The 23607-nt window shown below is 34.6% G+C and overlaps 1 protein-coding gene across 12 annotated transcripts in view; it reads right to left on the reverse strand.

Moving 5' to 3' along the window:
* The window catches only part of GRIA2 (glutamate ionotropic receptor AMPA type subunit 2), a 126931-nt gene that overhangs the window by 97533 nt on the left and 5791 nt on the right, over positions 1-23607 (reverse strand). The window lies entirely within an intron of this gene.

The raw sequence follows: 23607 nt of genomic DNA on the forward strand, positions 1-23607 counted from the left end.
TTTCATGACATGTCTTCTTTTCTATGTCTTTCCATATATCTTAGTACAGTGACACAAGTTTGACTCTCAGTTATTATTGCAGTCCTTCATTTAGGATAACATGTTTTAAGACATATAAAACCTAAAGATGGATAAGGTTTATGATAGGTGCTATAGTGACTCAAAGTCAGGCAACTTCGGAAACTAGGTTTCCATTTCTCTGTCTCCAAGGTTAGAACTCCTTCACACTCCCCACCACCATTTAAAAAAAAAAAAAAGAAATGAAGGAAGAAAACTGAGGGGAGGGGATGGAAACATAGAGAATAAGAAGAAAAGAAACATGGCTGTATAATGGGAAGCACTCTCTCTTGTTACTTTCTGGTAACTGTGCTAAGATGCCCCCAGGGTCATGAAGTATGTTAGGTGAGAAGGATTTTTACTTTGGGCATAAGTGAAGATTATGTGTTTTGGGGAAAGGACGTGTAGAAGGCATTTTATTATATATCACTGTTACCATACACTTTTCATTGTATATTTTTACTGGGGAACAAGGGACTTTCTCAATTTAATGGTAGGATTAGCTTGAGAGTGGAGGTGCTTGTGTGTGTGTGTGTGTGTGTGTGTGTGTGTGTGTTTTAACATTTTCATCACCTTTCCTTTTCTATATAGATCTATATCTTGCAAACATTAGAAGGGACCGGACTTACAAAAATCTTCAAAATTAGATCTGATCCTATTTTAAAATAAATAACAAGGATAAGTCTCTAGATATTTAACACATGCATTGCTCAGGTGAGAAACAAAGACCCACCATTACAGTCCCATTTCTTCAACTGTGAGAACTGACCCTATTCCAGATACTATCCTCCCTGGGCCTCAGTGGCTGGGTAGAGTACAGCCTCATATTCTCTTCCTGAGCCTCTAAGGTATAGGAATATGCTATAAATTTATTTGTACATCAACTCATTAAGATTCTTCAGGAAGAAAATATTAATAACAGAGGTTTTGGAGTTCTGGCCAAATGGAGGCATAGGTAGAAATGCTTCACTTCCTCACACAACCAAAGGAAGGATTAACAACCAATTTAACAACAATAAACAACCAGAATTGCCAGAAAAATCAAACTGCATGGAACTCTGACGACCAAGGAGTTAAAGAAACATTCATCCAGACCAGTGCGCCAAGACAAAGAAATACAATCCAAATGAAAGAACAGATCCAAACTCCAGAAAAAGAACTAATCAATGAGGAGATAGACAACCCGTCAGATGCAGAGTTCAAAACACTGGTAATCAGGACACTCACAGAAATGACTGAGTTCACTCACAAAACGAAGGAAGAAATTAAGGCTACACAAAGTGAAATAAAGGAACGTATACAGGGAACCAACAGTGAAGGGAACGAAACCAAGACTCAAATCAAGCATTTGGAACAAAAGGAAGAAATAAATATTCAACCAGAAAAGAATGAAGAAACAAGAATTCAAAAAAAATGTGGAGACCTAGGAACCTCTGGGACAACTTGAAGCATTCCAAAATCCAAATCATAGAGGTGCCAGGAAAAGAGGAAGAAAAAGAAACTGAAAACTGCATTATTTGAACAAATAATGAAGGAAAACTTCCCCAATCTGGCAAAGAAACTAGACTTCCAGGAAGTCCAGGAAACTAAGAGAATCACAAAGAAGTTGGACCCAAGGAAGCACACACCAAGGCACATCATAATTGCATTCCCCAAGATTAAAGATAAGGAGAGAATCTTAAAAGCAGCAAGAGGAAAGGAGAGTTACCTACAAAGGAGTGCCCATAAGACTATCATCTGATTTCTCAAAACAAACAAACAAACAAACAAACAAAAATGCTTAAAGGTAAGAAGGGGCTGGAAAGAAGTATTCAATGTCATTAAAGGCAATATTATTCTACATTTAGCAATTATTATTATTCTATCCAATATTATTCTAATCCAGCAAAGCTCTCATTTAGAATGGAAGGGCAGATAAAGTACTTCCCAGATAAGGTCAAGTTAAAGGAGTTTATCATCACCAAGCCCTTGTTATATGAAGTGTTAAAGCGACCTATCTAAGAAATAGAAGATCAAAAACTATGAACTATAAAGTGACACCAAACTCGCAACTATCAACAACTGAACCTAAAAAACAAAAACTAAGCAAACAACTAGAACAGGAACAGAATCACAGAAATGGAGATCACATGGGGGGTTATCTGGGACGGGGAGAGGGAGAATCATCAGGGAATGGTGCAGGGAATAAGAAGCATAATTGGTAGCCATAAAGTAGACAGGGGAAGGTTAAGAATCGTTTAGGAAATAGAGAAGTCAAAGAACTTACATGTGTGATCCATGGACATGAACTAAAGGAGGCTGGAAGGTACAGGAGTTGCAGGGCAGAGGGGGACAAAGGGGAGAAAAAATGGGACAACTATAATAGCATAATCAATAAAATATACTTAAAAAACAACATAAGTTTTTATGCCTCTAATTTCTCTTTCCACAAACTGTATCTTTCCTCAAGGAATATAATATTGACACAATAAAAGTTATGTGTTAAACTTAAAGCTTAAAGCATTAAATCAACAAAAGGGAAACCATTATCCTTTGATTTGTAGGATGCAATGATTTTCTTGGCTGTCCTACTGATGAATAATCACTAATTCCAGTTTATACAGTGGCTGCATAAAGGTGGCTTTGAAAATACTTGTAGATCACAGCAGTCAGTTCTTTGCACTATGAAAAAATTATAATCATTTTTACTAAAGGAGTTGCCTCAGCACATGCCCACTGTTTAATTACAAGGCTCAGAAATCATGGCTATTCTCTGTAATAAAGACACAATGACCACAGCTCTTAACATTATCATGGTAGTTCTCGTGTAAGATTTCTACTTCCTTCATATGAAGACAATGCTAGTGTCCCTGTTCTGGTTGAAAACCTGAAGTTTCCTTTCAACCAGAACTGTACTGGAGTAGAGTGGTGTAGCTCAGTGGTGTACCTCTGATCTCAGCTTTCACCCCAGGGCTCACAAGAACCTCACGTGGCCAGCATTCCCTAAATAACCCTGTGGCCAGGAGCCTACCCACACTGCTGCGGTTGACCTGCTCACCTTCCAGACCCAGGTCCTGGTCCTAGACTAATGCTACAAGTCCATTTGTGTGATTATGTATGTGCCCACACAATCAAATAGAGCCATTCCTTGGACCTCCTCTCACAGCCTTCTGGGCACCTTCCTATTTTAAGAGTCTTAAGTTATGACCATAACTTCTTTTCATCTACTCCCACATTTACACAAAATACAGGGCATCTCCCAAGTTCATCCATCACAATGGTCTCTGCACTTTCTAAATCCATGATGTGCCTGTACCTAGGCACGTACAGTATTCCATCTTCAAATCTTCAGCATGTTTGTTGTTTTTCTCCTAGTATATTTACAGTATGTGGGAGCAGATGACTCGGGGTTTGTTTTCATCAGAGATCCTGGCACCAAAGCACAGCAAATGCACCTGAACAGTGCCTGCTGATTACGGAAGGCACCAGGTGTTCATCTGATGTCAAAGAAACTTGCCTGAGAGGCCTCAAGTGTAACAGGTTTTATCTTTGTCTGCATGGGGCAAAATACAGAAATAGTCCAGAAAATTCTTCCTATCTACTAGTAAATTGGAATGAATTCAAGCATAATTAATGTAATTGCAAATTATAATTGTAAAAAGAAGTAGCTTTAATTTTTTAAAGATTTTATTTATTTCTTTTTAGACAGAGGGGAAGGGTAGGAGGAAGAGATGGAAGCCACTTGGAAGAATAAATGCTGAAAGGTTCCCAAGTGAATTTGTAAAAAGCAAACCAAACTCCATGAACCTGACTTTGATTCTGTACATCTTTGAAGAGAGGAGTGTACTAAGGTATGACACCTAGAGGTAGTCTGATCATGTCATAAAAAGTGTTTATTAAAAATAGGGTAAGGTTGAACAAACACCATGTTTTATGTATGCTTGTGTGCCTTAGTTTCATATAGTACACATAAAAATAAAATGTATGCAGCAAGAAAACTTGCATCTGTTGAGCACTTTCTATATACCTAGTATGTTAAGTATACTTACAGAAAAAATGTCACATTATACAAATTTTACAGATAAAGCAATGGAGGTCGAGAAATGTTAACTAGTCTGTCCAATATCATATAGCCAACAAGTAGCAGAGTTCTGATTTCTAACCAAACACAAGAATAGTAAAGGAAAAAATAAGAAACAGAAAAGATCAGCCAACATGATGAGCTACTTATTGAATGTATGTCATCAATATGTGATTTCAAACTAAATGTAATACTGGAAAATATGCAATATAAAATGAGATAAATTATCTTAAATATAAACCTCTACTGTCATCAAAATTAGTTAGAAATTATTATCATTGCATCTAGCAGGCCTTAATTCTTTTTTTAATAAAACAAAAGTACAATGAGGTTATATATTATAAGAAAAATAAACCACAGGATAAAGTCATGTGCTGTGTGTTCCTTACACAGAAAATAAGTGCATGCTCAGTTCACTACCTTCAGGTCTACAAAGTCCCACCATGCTGAGGAAGCAAAGTCTTTTATGTTTCTTTCTCAGAGGATTGATTAAATGACAGAATGTTCAAATTACAGCAGGATAAACTTCAGATCAACACAACACAAAACTTTTTGACACAAAGCATTATTTTGTAATTAAATAGACTATTGAGAGATCTTAAAATCTTTCCCCCTTGAAAGCATCCCCAAAGACTGGTAATTGATTGTTTTTCCTGTTAGCATGACACCTGTCCTGGGGTTCTGAGGTCCTCATAGTTTACCATGGGATTTCATCTCATCGATCCTGTTTCTGAGTAATACAATAGAGTTTCCTAATCTTTCCATTTTACAGAGTTATTGGGCGTTAGCAGTTTCCCCCAAAGGAACTACATTCTTAAGTTATTCATAAAGCATAATACAGGAGAAGATTCAAGAAGCCTGTTCCTAGGTTGGACTCTATTCCTTTCAATGATATATGACTCCAAGTGTGTATGGAGATTGAACTTGGCAGCATAAACAAACCCTGAAGTATATGATGCCACCTTAATTGTTACCTGGACTGAGTTTTAGGATTACAGTGGGGATTGCAGATCCCGTAAAAGACCTGATGTACTCAAAGCAATAACTTCACTCTGTTTGCCCGCTTCTGTTTAATGTATGAAAATACTCACCTCATTCCCTGTGTAGATGTTTGTTCTTGTCCATTAGACAGATGAATTGGACAAAATACATTCTTGTAGAAAATGACAATCCTCCTGGTATTATGTGTTTTTAGGTAGATATTTTGCAACTGAAGAAGATCATGGTGTGACCAAGACAGTGAGGACGGATCAAAGGATGAGGAAATTAAATAGCACATTTCTTCCCACCCTGGATTTTCAGAGCAGAGACTATTCAATGACATGGCTTCGGGGAGGACCTCATTCATTCCTCACAACCAACATTGAACTCTGCCTCACCATGTGGAGCTAGGAGAGAAATGGTGAACCTCAGGCCAGGCCGGCCCAGTCCATGAGTTCCTGTACTCAAAATGAAGACAGAAGTTTAGAGATCAAGGCTGACAGATATGTTGCTAAGAAAACAGTTTCAGTACCAAGTAAGGGACACATTTTGAAGACCTGGAATATAACTTAACTGTAATACCAGCTGCCTGATGTATATAGGGAGATTCATAAGGCAACAGACCTTAAGTCCCCATAGACAGGAAAATGTTGCCTAAGACATTTCTAGAGAGCTGTTCATACTGAACAGATACCTCTCTTTAAAAAACAGGGTCAGGGGAGGGCTGGGCAGATCCAAGTTCAATCAAATGAAGACAATTTTGTCATCCTAAAAGGAATTTGTGAGTGCAAAAACAGTGTTGGCTTCTTCCCAACACATATTTTTGGTGACACTTGCTCTGATGAAGCTGAGTTAAGATCAGTTATTGTTTCATCACCTACTTTTTAATCTGAAATATGTGTGAATCTAGAATATGCATAAACCAAAATACATGCTGCTTACCCCGGCTTACAAAACATCATGTGCTTTCACTCCCTGCTGACCTCTCTAGCACCTTTGCCCACTCTCCTGTGCTGTGTTGAAAACACTCTGGCTTTCTTTGTGATTGTAATCACATTAAGACTTTTCTTACTCAGGCCCTTTGTACTCCCTGCTCCCTCCACCAGGAGGCTCTTTCCCCAAATCGGCATCTGGCAGGTGGATCTTCATCTTCCTGGTCTGTACTCAGATCTCACCTCTTCCAGGAGTGTAGTAACACAGTGTCTTCATTTAGTTCTTCCATCATATAGCCCTGCTGATCTCCTTTACAGCATATGCCCCAACCTATAACTCTCTTTTCTGTTTGTCTGTTTATTATCACCCACCCTATTTTAATATCAGCTCTGTGAGGATGTTCACAAGAGGCAGAATGATACCCAGATTCCATTGAGCCCATATAAAGCCTCCCAACACATGGCCAAGTAATGTGCACATTATGCACAGATACAGACAGAAGCCATCAGTGCTTCTCTAACTTCTTGGGCACTTTGACCTTCCAAGGGACAAGTTGAGCAAAATATAGGGGAAAAAACCTAGGACAACACAGCTCACAAGATGTATTGCTTTCACACCTCAAAAGAGTATAATGCTTGTTAGTGCTGTAGACCTCTCTTATTTCAGGGACATTTGATAAAGAAAGAGACATAAATAAAATGCTTTGTCCTTCAGCTACACCATCATGAACTTGAATTTATGGGGATAAGTATTATTTTTTTCCCTTCATTCCTTCTGCAGAGTTTAAAGTAATGTCAGTTTCTTATCAGCATAGATAATTATAAACACTTCAAAGCAAGGTAAAGACCTTTAAATTCTATCAGACTGCTAAAATAAATAAAAAGCAATTTGCACTCCCAAAACTGGTTCAAATCAAATAGAGACAATTCTTATTATCTGCAGATTTTGTATTTGCAAATTCACGTACTCACTAAAATTTACTTTTAACACCCAAGTCAATACTTGCAGCACTTCTGCAGTCATTTGCTAACCTGCAGGACACACGCCACCCAGCTGAGATCCAACAAGGCAAGAATGCCTTCTTGTTTTGCATTCATGTGGTAAACAAGTGCCTTTTTTCGCAGTTTGTTTAGTGCTAAGTGCTTTGCATTTTTGTACTTCGTTTCTTGGTGGTATTCCTGTTTGAAGACAGCTCCGAAATGGAGTGCTGAGTTCTGTCTAGCGTTCCTAAGTGCAGGAGGACTCTGATGAGCTTTACAGAGAAAACACATGTGTGAGATCAACCTTGTTCAGGCATGAGTTACGTGCTGTCCACCATGAGTTCAACATCAGTGAATCCACAAAATATGTTAAACAAAGCCTGTGAAACAGAAACCCAAATGAAACAAGGTATGTATTGATCAGTTGATGAAAATGTTCTGATTAGAGGCTCACAGGAAACTAACTATATTTCACCTGGAGTGATGCTTCCCTATTCACGAGTCCAGTGTTGACAGCGATTTCATAGATTGTATTTCTGTGAATAATGAGAATTAACTACAGATACTTCTTAGGGAAGCATTAAAACCCTTCTGAAGAGTTATTGTGAGACTAGCAATCTCCTCAGCACTTCTATCATAAGAAAGGTTACAAATCAATCTTCAAGAATTTCATCAGAAAATTGTGTACATATTTAGTGAACTGAACTTTCTACCAGCCAGTAATGTATCATTTCTATGGTCACCTCATCAGTGTGCTTTCATTTTCTAAAGCTAAAAATCATCTCAATTATCAACAAAGAAAACGCTAAGGAAAAGTTGATAATAAATCAATGAAAGCCCTAAATCTCCAGTTCTGTTTCTTCTATCAAATATACTTAATATACTTTTCTACTGAGTACTCTTTTTTAAATCTTTATTTATTGTTCAGTTATAGTTGTTCCAACTTTCTCCCCTTGGCTCACCTATAGCCCGTCCCCTGACTCCCACAATCAATCCCCACCCTTGTCCAGGCCCATGAGTTCTCTATTCTACTCTTAATGGGATCATTAGTGGTGTATCTGTTAGAATACACGTGAAGCCTTAACCTGGCTTGTTTTTAGAGTGAAGAGTATAGAATGAAGCTTATATTGATCATCCAAAAGCCCTAAGCTAAGCTTAAAATTCAAAAGCCCTATACCTAAGATAAAATATCAGAAAGATATAAAACATTCAGTTATCTTGCTGCCATGAAAACTCCCCCAAAAGAATGAGATGGCAAAGAAGAAAGTTGTAAATATATAGGTTTTATAAAACCATTGCCAAAAGGAAAAAGAGCTATTTTCTGTAAAAGTTGGGCAAAAGATTGTAATCAACAACTTGTGAAAGAAGAAACATAAATGTGTAATAAATAGGAAAAACTATTTTATGTAACAAGAAGGAATTTTAGCTATCAATGTTATAAAGTCTTAAAAATAATGACAATGATTCTGAGGATCTGTTAGATTAGATTTCTCATACATTGTTAATAGAATTGAAAATTGTTATAAATGTCCTTAGTATATAGCAGAAATTATGAATTAAATGCTTCATGGCCTTTGATACAGTAAAATTATACTTCACTCATCAGAAATAAGGAAAAATACATAATCAGAATGATTTTCATTTTCAACAATATTTTAGAATGGATAAAAGGTTTCATACAAAATCTGCAAAAATAGGTGGTAAATTATGTAAATTAAGTAAATTAAGTAAATTCTGGGGATAAATATTATCCTATAAAAATAATTTTGCAATTGCTTTATTGCCATCCAAAAGTGTTTTAGGTATGACATTAAGTACAAAATCACCCAAGAAGAACACACATAAATATTAACAAATTATTATTTTTTGAGTAAAATCAGTGATGAGTTTTATTTTTCTTTGTGTTTTTCAGACTTTCTACTTTAATATATCATTTTTATTATTAGGAAAAAATATTCTAATCAGAGCTTCAGAAAGTCTTTATGTTAATTTTGGAGGAATATTAAATAAATGTGTTTTGAACTAGATTCACCTCAGAAACATTATGATGCACAAGAGTATTGAAAAAAACTCAGAAGTAAATACAAATGGAAAGAAATGGAGACAAAGGCAATCAGCGAGTGCTTGGAAATCTAAATTGGTCAAAGGGAATTAAAAGTAAATAAAAAGCTAATGTAAACTTTGAAGTTTTAAATCAAAACAAAAATTTACTGTGACATATATTAATATTTGTTTCAACACTAGTGACCACATATCAAAAAGAAAGCAGAAATCATCCTGTGAAAGAGAACAAGGTCTGTGTTCCACGAAGTCATTTAGAAAAACCTGCCTTCTCAGCCTGCCTCCATCCTGCTCCATTACGATACTGTAACTGCGCTACCCAACTGCCTTTTTTTAGTGGTACCTCATCTATCTTTAGTAAAGTGGCACCTAATTGCTTTTCCTTACTCGCTTTCTTCTGTCTTTTTGAGTGGTGGAAGAAATGAGACTAAGCCAGTATTTGCAAAGTATTTCCTTCTTTAAAAAGTGTTAGCATAAAATGTTATTAACACTGTAGTTCCACTGATATAACTTTTTTGTTTTCGTGCATGTAAAATTTTCATATTAACCAAAAGATATATTAAAACATAAATACATGACTAGACTTTTGCAGAAATTTAATTAAATACACTTCATAAAATCATCATTGTGAAAGTAAAAACCTTTCTTTTCATGCTCATGGAAAGACAGTGTGTTAGAAAATGCATTTCTGTACCATATTAAGTTCAGAGTTCCATAAAATGTATTGATTAAAAAACTAGAAATTTCTCTTATTTTGACCAAAAAAATGCAATGTGTGTCACACATCATGAGGCAAAATGAAAGTAGCTATTGATACAAGTAACATTTTAGTATTTTATTTAGTATTCCAGTTTAAATTAAATTTATGCCATAAATAGCTCGATATTTGACTTCATAGAGAGCACATAACTAGTTTTTAAGATAAATTGAGAATGAAACTATGTACTAGTTAATGAAAGCATGAGTATCTGAATTCCTTTAACTCTCCTTATTGCATACAGATTGCAGTCTTTAGTTTTAATATTTCATTTGTGAACACGTACAGATTGTTACACTGAATTAACTGCAAAGTGTTATTCAAAAACCATGTCATAATCATAACCCATTACTTCAACCTGGATATAGATGAAGAAATATGCAAAACCAGCAGTGCTCTTAGGTGATGTTAGTGCTGCGACTCAAGCCAAAAAACATAACAAAACCCTTCACTTATCCCTCCGGGCTCAGTTAATGCTCAAAGCTGACATCCTCTTTTATTGATCTGAGACCCCAGTGACACAAAAGCACAATTTATAGAAATAACACTGCTCAGGAAACAAGTGTCTTGCATAACTTTACATTCTTTGGACTGTAATAGTTTTAATCTTGTTTATTTCACTTTCTGAGCCAACACCCTATTGGTTTTTAACTCCTTGAGGAACTATTCACTTCAGAAGAAAACCTGATCTGTTTTAAATCAATGAGGACAGATGGATTTATGTATGTGTGTGTGTGTGTGTGTGTGTGTGTGTGAGATGTGACAATTGGATAATTTTATGAAGAAAAAATAAAACTATAAGCCTACTCAGTATTTATGCCAAATAAATCCAAGTGAATCAAAGATTCATTTGAATTATGAAACCAAAACAAAATGGATAGTAAATAAAAGGTCAAACGGTTATGCTTTTTAAGATAAACTTGAGTGGGGTAGTCTTTCTCAGCAAGGCACAAAATCCTGGGCCAGCCCTGGTTGGTATGGTTCAGTGAATTGAGCACTGACTTGCCAACCAAAGGGTCACTGGTTTGATTCCCAGTCAGGGCACATGCCTGGGTTGTGGGCCAGGTTCTCAGGAAGGGGCGCATGAGAGGCAACCACACATTGATGTTTCTCTCCCTCTCTTGCTCCCTCCCTTCCCCTCTTTCTAAAAATAAATAAATAAAATCTTTAAAGAAAAAGCTAGGCCAATAAAATAAACAATTTCTAAATTTAAGAAATATGTATATTCTTTTTAAAAAGATTTTATTTATTTATTTTAAGAGAAAGAAGGGAGGGAGAAAGAGAGAGAGAGAGAGAAACATCAATGTGCGGTTGCTGGGGGCTATGGCCTGCAACCCAGGAATGTGCCCTGACTGGGAATCGAACCTGCGATGCCTGGTTTGCAGCCCACGCTCAATCCACTGAGCTACGCCAGCCAGGGCAAGAAATATGTATATTCTTAAAAATTGTGGCTGAAATCATGATTCTAAAAAATCATGACCAGGTTAAAAGAAAAACAAAAATCTGGCTATAACAGCTACAAAAAATGACTATGTGTTAAATGTGTGTATCTATAAGTAAATAAACCTACAACCCAATAGTGTACTGAACAAATTATGAACAGGTACATGAACACACATGCACACACACAAAGGCAAATAACATGTTAAGAAACATTTGACATTAGTTAATACTGATCACTATAAATTTAAGCAATTACATACCGATGGTAAAGCTTTAAACAGTTTAATATTGTATACTACTAGTGAGAGTAGGTGGACATAGGCATAATCATATACTACATATGATTGTAAGGTCACATAACTTTTTTGAACATTTAGAAAAAAATTTAAATGCAAACACCATTTGACTCGATTATTCCATTCATAGAAATCTATTCTGCAAACTTATCTATAGACATTATTAAAATAAATAGAAAAAGATGGAAACTGTCACCAACAAGAGACAAGCTAAATAACAACAAATACTGTGTCTTAATTACAAAGAAAGCAGAAACTCTGTGCAGATAAATGAAGTGATACAATTCATGTTAAGTAGGAAACAATCAAAATTTGAAAAAAACAGTGTGTTTATTATACTAGTATTTCTAGGAAACATTGATAATTATTATCTGAGAGAAGTGGAATTGGAGGAGAAAAGGCATAATATGTTATTCCTGTTTTGTAGTGCTTAAAAATATCATATCCATGAGTTATTTTCATCATGATTTTAAAACTCAAAATATAAAATCCTTAAGTATCTAAATTCTAACTTCTGCATGTTTTAAGTTTTAAATCACCCACAATACCAAATGTTATTAACAAATATTTTGCTTGTATATTTTATATATGTTAAAACTAAATCCTTTTTTTTCAAAGGGTCGTGACTTTCCACCTGAAATTTTCAAACTGCTATAATAATCAAAATTTCAATTATATAAGACCTATTTTAACATTATAAGGGACCCAGTAAGGTTTTAGTGTCTTTTACATTATTCAAGATAGCGATCTGCATCAATATTTGTTAATATTTTATAAAGCATACTATTGCAAAACTTGCAACTTGCTTCTTCAGCAACAAGTTAAAATAGTATTTATTGCCTTGGCTGGAGTAGCTCAGTGGATTGAGTACGAGCTGCGAACCAAAGCATCGCAGGTTCGATTCCCAGTCAGGGCACATGACTGGGTTGCAGGCCATACCCCCAGCAACCGCACACTGAAGTTTCTGTTTCTCTCTATCTCCCTCCCCTCCCTCTCTAAAAATAAATTAAAAAAATAAAATCTTTAAAAAAATAAAAAAACTTTTTAAAAATAGTATTTATTATAATTAAATAATACAGTCTACATCAAATTAATTTACTTTAAAATCATTCAGAAATTTCTTCAGCCTATGACAGTTGAAACTAAATTGAATAACTTTTGGCAGGGGAAAAAAAGAAAATTGTACAGAATAAAATATAATTGTTATCTCCAAATTGGTTCAAAAATTAAATTATATTTGTAAGATCTGCACTTCACATTACTGTTAAGATGCCTAGTTCTTCATTTAGCCACCCAGTTTTCAACTTATATTCTATGTTTGTATATAACACAATGATTTTTCATCTTCCATCAAGACATTTTTTTATGTTTTCTCTACAGTTTTCGGAATTACCACCTCTGCATTTACACTGTTACAAGGATACTTTGATTCATACCTAGTTCCAAGGTATAAGATAATATTTATAAATGAACTAGAAAAAATGACTTTACTAAACATTCAAACAATAAGAAAATCATCTAGAAGCTACTAGCTGACCTAGATTAACTACTTATACCTCTACCATAAAAAAGAAAAAAGATTTTGCATGCATGAATAATTTCCAATACAGAAACCTTATCATATTGTCACCTCAGACATTAGCAAACGGATTGGCATATAACAGGTACCTAGAAAAAGTTTGAGGAAAGAAGTAAAGAAAGAAGAAAACCCTGTGATAAATGCATACAAAGAACACAGACTTGAATATTTTAAAGACAAATATTTCACTTTTGTCCAATATATACATCTCAGGCCCACATCCAAAGTTAGTAAACATAACTTATCTTGTATATGTGGATTTGCTCTCATGGTTGTCCAACCTAGTATGGCTGTGAATGCAGCCCAGCAAAAAATCATAAATTTACTTAAAACATTATGAGATTATTTTGTGGTTACATGTGTCAATGTGATTAATGTGTGTCCCAAGGCAAGTCTTCTTCTTCCAGTTTGGTGCAGAGATGCTGGAAAGTTAAAAAGCCCCTGCTTAAAAGAATAATTTTGACCCAAATTTTTACTACACTACATCAAAGAGCTCACATGTGCTGTTAACTGCAATATGAGGTAGCATCAGAATAATGAAAGTCAATACAGAATGAGGCAGTACATCGTTTATAAACAAAGAAAAAAATTAGCTCATTCATAAGACTTCCTTATTTTTACTCATTGTCAAGGGTTACATCCCCTCAAAAAGTGTCTTTCCATTCTTCAAAGGAAGTCATCTCTGGGTAAGTAAGTATTCCAAAATTTTTCAAACCTATGAGATGTTTCCAACAGGATAGACACAGGAAAAGAAATCCTCCCTATTTACTCTAGGCTAGAAACTTGTGAAAATGATTACAATGGCCCAACCAACCAGCAGCAAGATGTTCCATGCTTAATATCACTCTATCCATGGGAGACATGTACCATTAATTTCTGGCTCAAGTGTATTGATGGTGGAAATGTTAACAGTATCAGATTGTCATACTTAATGGCAACCACAATTTATATTTTTTAAACTTATTCATGATTTTCAGTTCTTACTTTTTATCTATAGACATTTGGGAAGGTAATTTCTGGATGAAGAATACACTAAAATTCCCTTTTTTTGAAGATTTTATTTATTTATTTGAGGGGAAGGGAAGGAGAGAGAGAGAGAAACATCAATGCAGGAGATGTCAGTTGGTTGCCTCTAACAAGCCCCCAACTGGAGACCTGGCCAACGACCTAGGCATGTGCCCTCACTGGGAATCAAACTGGAGGCCTTTTGGTTCACATTCAGTCCACTGAGCCACACCAGCCAAGGAAGAATACACTACAATTCTTGTAAAATGTGTATATTAAAGTTACATGAAAATGACAATAAAAGAAAACCCCAGGCTCTAGTATTGCCTTCAGTCGTTATATTATAAAAACTTAATAATTGAAAAATTTAATAGAGAGCTATGTTATCTTTTCTTAGTCACCTGCTCTTTCATTAATCTAAAAGCATGAAACTAAGTATATGTGACTAATATGCACCCAGGAGAACTGGACTCACTGAAATTAGCAACATTAATCGCTATATTATATTGGTCAATTATTAATCTTCTAAATCTGACAATTACATTATGAGGCAGGTATGATAATGGTCCCCCTTTTACAGGGCAAGTAAAAGAATTAGAACATTTTACTGATATATATACAAAGTAACACAACCGGTAAATGCTGGAGCCCTAATTTCAATCCATATCTGCTCACTCTCACACACTAGCTGCACTGCTGAGACTGGGAAACGTCTCTTGCCTCGGAAGCAGCAGACGTGGTTTCAAGACGAGAATTCCTCCACAAATTTATAATAGCTTTGAACAACTCAAATTTCTGTTTTTCCATCTGGAAAATGGATATAATAATAGGATTTATCCTATAAACGTCACAGAGTTACATTGAAAACCAAGCAGGTTTGAAAGTGTTTTTAAAAGATAAAAGTTATACATATATATAAAGCTAGCAAATACATAAGCTCTCTGAAGACAAGGATTTCCATTTTATTCTTCTCCACTGTTCCAAGCATGCTATTTAGTTCAAAAGGATGAGACATAAGAAAAAAGGGAAGCATTTAGCTCATTTATGACAAATTAATCAAGATATTTATTTTCTCACTTAAATTCCCAATAATATTAACAAGCAGGATGAGAAAACAGCCTCAGTGTAAAAAAAAAAAGGGAAAAAATTCTTTGGGTTATAATGCTACTAATCATATTCAAACCCATATTGGCCTGATTTCAAAGCCTGTGTTCTCTTAACTTCTTTTCATTTAAATAAATACAATTCAATTAATTAAGTGAAATTAACATTAGGAACCTAGAATGTGCAGAGTTGAACAAAGTGTTAAACTATCTTAATTATGTGCTTGAAAGATCTACCAGGGATAAAAGAGTTCCAAAATTGTTCAACATCCTAAATGTAAGTGATATTAGACAAAGGGGAGACGTGGTACTACTCCAGTTTCAGCACCTCAGCTTTAAAATTCACTCTCGTACCTTAGGGCACTGAGCAAAATTATAAGTGGTTAATTGCATTATTCTCTTCTTTGTCACTATATGTGCTACACTGGTATACAGTAGAAAAGACTCCAGCAAGAAACTAGAAATGCATTTTCTGCCTCTCCTACCAAGTACTTATTAAAACTATCCAAAGTTCCTAATACAAGAAGTAATAAAAGTTCACTAATTTTTGTGCACTTAGATGGGTCAAGCATAGTACATAGTGTTTCCTACGTATTGTGTAGCTTCAAAACAATCCTGTAATATATGATTCCCTTTTACAAAGGTGACAATTGAATACTTAGAGTAAGCAATTTATCCATGTCGTGCATTTAACAGTATGACTAGAATTCAGTTGCAAGTTCAGTTCCAAGTCCTAACCAATGCTGTTCTGCCTCTTGGAATATGAGGTCTTTAAACTGCAATGAATCAAGGTTTCATATTTTCATAGACAAAACACCTCCATTTTTACTATTAAAATGGCAATTCTTGACTTGTCTGAGATATAAAAATGAGGGTTTATGATCCTGTGCATCAAATAACTAAAACTATAAAGCTTCTCGATAAATCCTCTAAATTATTGTCTCTGTTCCTAAAATTTCCACTCCAAATATAAATTAGTAATAACATTGTAAACAAATAAAAACTTTAAAAAATGGTAAACAGACAAAAAAGCTGTAAACTGTGGAAATGCTTGGGAATTATAGATCTCAATATCTCCATTTCATACATAAATTAAAAACAAGATTGATATTTTTCCTCAAAATTTCAAGACATGAATAAAGAAAAAAATTAACATAAATTGAAATGTATCATTCCAGAAAAATGAGTAAAGCACATGTCTTTCCTACTACCCCTAAAGATGGTCACTTCTGGAACTTTCTTTGACAAAGCTTTGTAATAAGAAGAGATGATTTTTTTAAAGGGGAGCCCTCTTCTCACTCTAGAATTGCTATTTCTGTGGTAACTGGATCATTAAAAACAAATAATCCCAGGTTTTCCTGTCAAGATGGTGGCATAGGCAATACCTACAGGACACCTACTACATTAAACCACACTACCAAGGCAGAGAGTCAAAGCAGCTCTACAAAAAAAACATAGAAGCAAACACAGCAAGGCTGCCAAAATGAGGAGACAATGAAAGAACAGATCAAAACTCAAGAAAAAGAGCTAAATGAAAGAAGATAAGTAATCTATCAGATGCAGAGTTCAAAACACTGGTTATAAGAATGCTCAAGAAAATTAGGATGTCAGCAGCATAAAAAAAGACCCAGTTAGAAATGAAGGATACACTTAATGAAATGAAGAACAATTTATAGGGATCCAAAAGTGGAGTCGATGAAACTGAGAATCAAATCAATGATTTTGAACATAAGGAAGCAAAAAACAAACAATCAGTACAAGAAGAAGAAAAGAAGAATCCAAAAGAATTAGGATAGTATAAGCAGTCTCTGGGACAACTTCAAAAGGTCCAACATTTACATCATAGGGGTGCCCGAAGGAGATGAAAAAGAGCAAGAAATTGGAAATCTATTTGAAAAAATAATGAAATAAAAGTTCCCCGATTTGGTGAAGGAAACAGATGTGCAATCCAGGAGGCACAGAGAATCCCAAGCAAGATGGATGCAAAGAAGCTCACTCCAAGACACATCATAATTAAAATGCCAAAGGTTAAGATAGAGAATCTTAAAAGCAGCAAGAGAAATGAACTACAGTGGAGTTCCCATAAGACTGTCAGCTGATTTCTCAAAAGAAACTTTGCAGGCTAGAAGGGATTGGCAAGAAATATTCAAAATCACAAAAAGCAGGGACATACAGCCAAGATTGCTGTTCCCAGTGAAGCTGCCATTTAGAATTGAAGGGCAGATAAAGAGCTTCCCAGACAAGAAAAGACTAAAGTTCATCATCACTAAACCATTATTATATGAAACGTTAAAGGGACTTATTTAAGAAAAGGTAGATCAAAACTATAAACAATAAAATAGCAAAAATATATATCTATCAACAATTGAATTTAAAAATTCAATTTGAATTTAAAAATCAGACGAAGCAAACAAGAAGAACAGAGACAGTATCGTGGAAATGGAGAGTACATTTTGATGGTTGCCAGATGAGGGAGGGGTGTAGGGGAATGGGTGAAGAGGTGAGGGGATTAAGAAATACAAAAAGGTAGTTACAGAATAGCCATGGGGATGTAAAGTACAATATAGGAAATGGAGTAGCCAAAGAACTTAAATGCATGACCCATGAACATGAACAGTGGTGAGGGGATTGACTGAAGGAATGAAGGGTGTTGGGTAGAAAGGGGGAAAAGGGGAAAATCAGAGCAACTGTAACAGCATAACCAATAAAATATAATTTAGAAAAATAAAAAAGATAGTTCCTTTAAATATCTGTAACTCACAACAGACAGCTTACATGAAGCCCTTGAAGTATATGTTTAAAAGGTTACAAATTAGAACTACTAAAATGTATATGAAGCCCTGGCTGGCGTAGCTCAGTGGATTGAGCACGGACTGGGAACCAAAGTGTCCCAGGTTCGATTCCCAGCCAGGGTACATTCCTGGGTTGTAGGCCATGACCCCCAGCAACCGCACATTGTTGTTTCTCTCTCTCTCTCTCTCTCTCTCTCTCTCTCTCTCTCTCTCTCTCTCTCTCTCTCTCTCTCTCCCCCCTCTCTCTCTCCCTCCCTTCCCTCTCTAAAAATAAATAATAAATAAAATCTTTTTTTTTTAAAGATTTCATTTATTTATTTTTAGAGAGCGAAGGGGGTGGGGAGAGAGAGAGAGAGAGAGAGAGAGAGATATCAATGTGCGGTTGCTGGGGTTATGGCCTGCAACCCAGGCATGTATCTTGGCTGGGAATCGAACCTGGGACACTTTGGTTCCCAGCCCGCGCTCAATCCACTGAGCTACGCCAGCCAGGGCTCAATAAATAAAATCTTAAAAAAAAATGTGTATGAAAATATTTTCAACTTTACTGACAAAAATGATCACCTTACACTTTCTAGTCCTTATGCTTCAGGTTGAAAGTTTTCACTGTGTTCTGCAGTTCAGTTTCAAATTATCCTTCAATGATTTTGAATAATTAATTTTAATGACAAAATGTATATATTGTTAAAGTTATCATTAATTTCATTAAACATTCTTCTAAGACATGCTAATGTACTTTAAATATACCTAGAGTTGTTAAGAAATATTCCAATGTGAAGAAATAGAATATATCACCACCAGATAACATAGATTAAAGGATACATTGTTCTGTGTTCTACTGATAAACCTCATTTATTTATTAGCATTCATCAAGCAGTTGTTGGGTTGCTGCCATTTCCCCAGGTACAGGTCTCAGGTTCCCGAAGCAGAACATAAAGTTTATTATGACACACTCTATGTCCCTCATGCAAAGTGTGTAGTATGTTCCATATTACTTATTTTTATCTGCAGTGTTTTCCAAAAATTTTCAGAAAGTATCTTACTTTATTATTGTAAAAGATAACATTTTTTGCCAGTTTGGAATGATAAAGTGCCTAAAATTGGTGTTTTTGCCTAAAAGGGATGCATAATGCTTCTTCTCCTTCATGTCTTCCTCTGGAAGTACTGTAGTTAATTTTTATTTGTCAGAAGTAATTTTATAATAAGAATTCACTGTTTTATAGTAGCTCAATGCTACTGTAGAAGAACAACATGAAGTCAAGGACAAACCTAAACAAAAACAACAACAACAAAAAGGAAAAATAGTTCTCAGTTCCAAATTCCTACTGGTCTGACTAGTACACCAAGTTACCCTGCCTCTTGGAGATTTTTCTGCATCCATGGCCCCCTTCCCACACTTTAAGAAATCTGACAATTTCCATCTGCAATAGAAAAAAGGATTTTTTTCCTTTGGCCTGAAAGTATTTATTTTGAAAGGCTTGCTCTATCACTTTATTCCTACCCAAGAAATTAAAAATATATAACAATCGCTGACATACTCTTACTGCAATGGATGGAACACTAATGCTAGGGAAATGGTAAAATGAGTACTACATCTGAAACAGTAGTATTTTAATGAAAAGCCTTAGTGTTAGCTGCAAAAGGTTTATGGACTGGGAAAAATGTTTCTTATATCCATTAATTAAGTTTCAATTAAATTCATGCCAAAGTTAGAAGTGATTGATAGGGCTGTATTTCGTTATAGGGATGAAGAATCAGGCAATATTTCAGTACATTTTAATAACAAGCACAGAGTATATTCAGTGTATATAAACACATTCCTAACATTTCCATCAATATAATTGGGCATTTAGACAGATTAGACTAAAAAAATTTGCATTAAAGGGGCACCTTTTGAGGTTCACTGAAATTCAATCAGAGTGAATGTATCAAAGGGCTATAAAACAAGTGAGTATTGTAGGATTTATGGTTTGTAATCAATTTTACACAAAGGATAAATAAGTGCTGTAAAAATATCATGCCCCATTCAAAGACACATTAAAATTTAGGCATATCTCAATTCAACCCAGTTTGTATTTATATTTTAAATACTAAGATAATCAGGAAACTGTGGTATTAACATAACATACCCATAAATATACTATATATTAAACTTTTGATGAACAATCTAAATAGTAAAGCTGTAAGGGGCATCTATGTCATTTGTTTGAGAAATGTGAAGAGATATAAAAATTAAAACAATCTACTAACAAATTTCCTTACTGTAATAACCCCCATATTTCTCAAGCCTCTTTGTTCTGTTCAGTTGAAGATCAAGATTCTAAATTTCAAAACTTTCTTAATGCTAGACTAAAAATTAGTAGTAAGCATATTGGACAATTTTTCTATAATATGTTAATCAATGTATACAAAATAGAGCTATAATAGAGCTGTAATTGGGGGCTTTTGCTGAAGGAAGTTATCAATAGAATGAATATAGTACAAAACTAAGTTGGGAAATAAGTGCTAGAAATACACTGCTCATATAAAAATAGAAAAAAGGAAGGCATGCCTATTAAAAATCATACGTATTAGTGCAAATCAGCCCATGTCAGGAAACTGTGTCCATAAAGTTCTCATTCAATATATTCTCTATAAAAATATATTATAAGTTGGTACTTTAAAAAATTGCATGAAAATAATTAACACAGAAAATGGTGTTATATGATAACCTGGGGTGGGAGAAGGCAGGCTATGACAATTTTGTTGCCATTCACACATTTTGTGGATAATCCAAAACTAAAATGGAAGCTAAACACACTCATAGCTACCTGGGCCTTTATAATAAATTCTTGTATTCTAGTCACTTGCAACCTGGCTTTTGCATCATCTCCCAACATTTATAAATCCTTTAAAATGCATATTATGCATATTTTAATAAAATCATTTTAATATAAAGCAGTGTGGCTTTAGGGATAAAGATAATAACTGAACGTATCCAGCTTGCAGATGAAAATGAGCACTGTACGACACCTTTCTGTAAATAGGACGAGGCAGATACCATATAAATTGTTTCCTTTGAAATCTAAATGTAGAGCAAAAGCAAAAAGAATGTGGCTTCCAAAAGCACAACTTTATAATAAGAACATCTGTAACATTTAATGTGTTTGATAGATAAATAATCATTCAGGGCCTCAGTGCACTGGGACCTGGGCAAGGGCTTGCAACAGCTACACAAGCAACAATGGCAGGATCCTGCCTTTGAGAAGTTCACATTTTTCATTCTCCAAGTCGTCTTTAAATTGTTTTCATTCTGTGAATCAAAATGGTAAAAAATGACAACATACTTTAAATTGAACACTGAAAAATCACACAAGTTAAATTCCTAATCAACACCATTATGAGAACCACATTTATTTTTCATCCAAATCAGTAAAACCTGTTTGAAAAACATTTGATATTTAAAAACATTTTCCTGTTTGAAAAAAATTTAAGTAGTGGGTCATTTTGGAATTTTGACTTCAACAACTAATTTTTTTTCATCGAAGACAAATAGTCATATAACAGGTTTGGCAATTAGTTATTCAGATCATTAGAGAAAACTTCAGAAATTTTGACTGAAAATTGCCATAACAAAAAAACTAATATAATCATGTCTGAATTATCTTCTGTAGAATTCAGTTTTTTAAAGGAAATATATTAATCCATAGTGTTAACATCCCAATAAAATATTTAAATATAATATTTTAGTTCTGTAAAATGTATCCTCTCCTGACTTTTTAAAAAATTGTTCTGTACATCCATTTAGATGTTTGCTATAATAGCATTTGCTATAATAGCATTTGTGGTACAGATACAGTACTATCTACTTTTTTAACAAAGATTTTATTTATTTATTTTTAGAGAAAGGGGAAGGGAGGGAGGCAGAGAGGAAGAGAAACACTGACATGCAAGAGAAATACCTATTAGCTGCCTCCCACATACTCCCGAACAGGACCTGGCCCACAACCCAGACATGTTCCCTGACCAGGAATTCAAATGGTGACCTCTCGCTTTGCAGTACACCGCCCAAGCCCCTGAGCCACACCAGTCAGGGTGTTGACTCTTTTCTGAGAGGGAGAAAGAAAAGGAGGAAGAAGAGAGGGGAAGAAATGCATACTCTTTGGAAACTCAATTATAAAGTAAAGCATACTGGAATAATTAGGAAGCAACTGCTCTTTTTGAGCCTTTCTTAAAATTTGGGGTACTCGAGCAAGTTCTAAAAATTTTCAAGTATTATTGGAAGAGATTAAGAAAAGTTCCAAGATCTGGGCATGAACCAGCATTGTATGATCTTAAGGTCACAATGCAATGACCCTATCATTTTAAAGGCTTGATATGAAATGGAAATGCTCTGTGTCTTGAGCCTTTCCTGCAAGACCTGAAAAAAGAATAGCATAAGAATAAATTCGTACTAACATTAGCCACTTTAGTTTCATATGGTAATTTTTATTTAGTTTCTCTTTCCCTAAAAACAAATATTCCAACCAATGCCATTCTTTGTTTACTATTTGGTATAATGTATTATTTTCTTGAAATTCTCTTGTGATAAGTGAAATATGAACGTTTACAAAAATCCAATGACAAATTATTCTTACAAATAGCTATTCTTGCTTTGAACCGCCAGTTAAATATAGCTGAATATTTACACCATCGCGTTGTAAGGTGTTGTGTTCTGGTGCATGTGTTCATGGTTTCCTTCACACCATGAATTCTCATCGTTGCTTAAAAACATCCAAGTTATTGTGATTTTATCAAAATTTTGCATATCTTTAAGTGGGTAACTCCAGATTTTAGTAATTATCTCAACAAAAATGCCAAAACATGATAACCTATCCGAACTATAACTGTATATATAACCTGTAATTATGACTATAACTAGACTAGACACATATTATATGTTTATATGCATACACATATTACATATATATGTCTATGTACACATATTATGAATATGTTTATATACATACCCCCATTACATGTGTACATATATATATACACACACACATGAAGTTGCATTGATACAAAGTCTAATGAAGGTTTAGCAAATATTAACTGATTAGAGGAACACAGATACATAATCTCAATAATTCATGACTAAAACCCAATGATAAGAAGTACACATTTTAAATATCTGGAGAATTATATTTTTCTCTCAAAAATAGTCCTTCATGACCATTTTTATTTTTAGCATATGGAATACATAGAAATGTATCAAATTATAATGTACAATTCACTGGAGTAAACTGGGGGAATCCATACGGTTCGGTGAATCAAGGCTAAAAAACTGAGCATTTACAGTCAGTACCGTTTCCAAATGCCTTTATAAACCAACTTTACAAGAATATTTAAGATAATCTATTTTAAAAGGCATAAAGAATTATCTTTCAAACACTTTAAGTGATTTTTTCAAAGGAGACACAATTTATATTTTTAATTTTTTCCTAAATAAATTTGTTTGCAGTGTTTCAAGAGGTATTCAGTGTGCGCAACAGTTTTATGAAAGAGCAATGTTTTCTCCAACATCACCATCTACTGGCTTAGA

The sequence above is a fragment of the Phyllostomus discolor genome, chromosome 8 (genome assembly GCF_004126475.2).
Source record: "Phyllostomus discolor isolate MPI-MPIP mPhyDis1 chromosome 8, mPhyDis1.pri.v3, whole genome shotgun sequence".
In the NCBI taxonomy this organism is placed as follows: Eukaryota; Metazoa; Chordata; class Mammalia; order Chiroptera; family Phyllostomidae; genus Phyllostomus; species Phyllostomus discolor.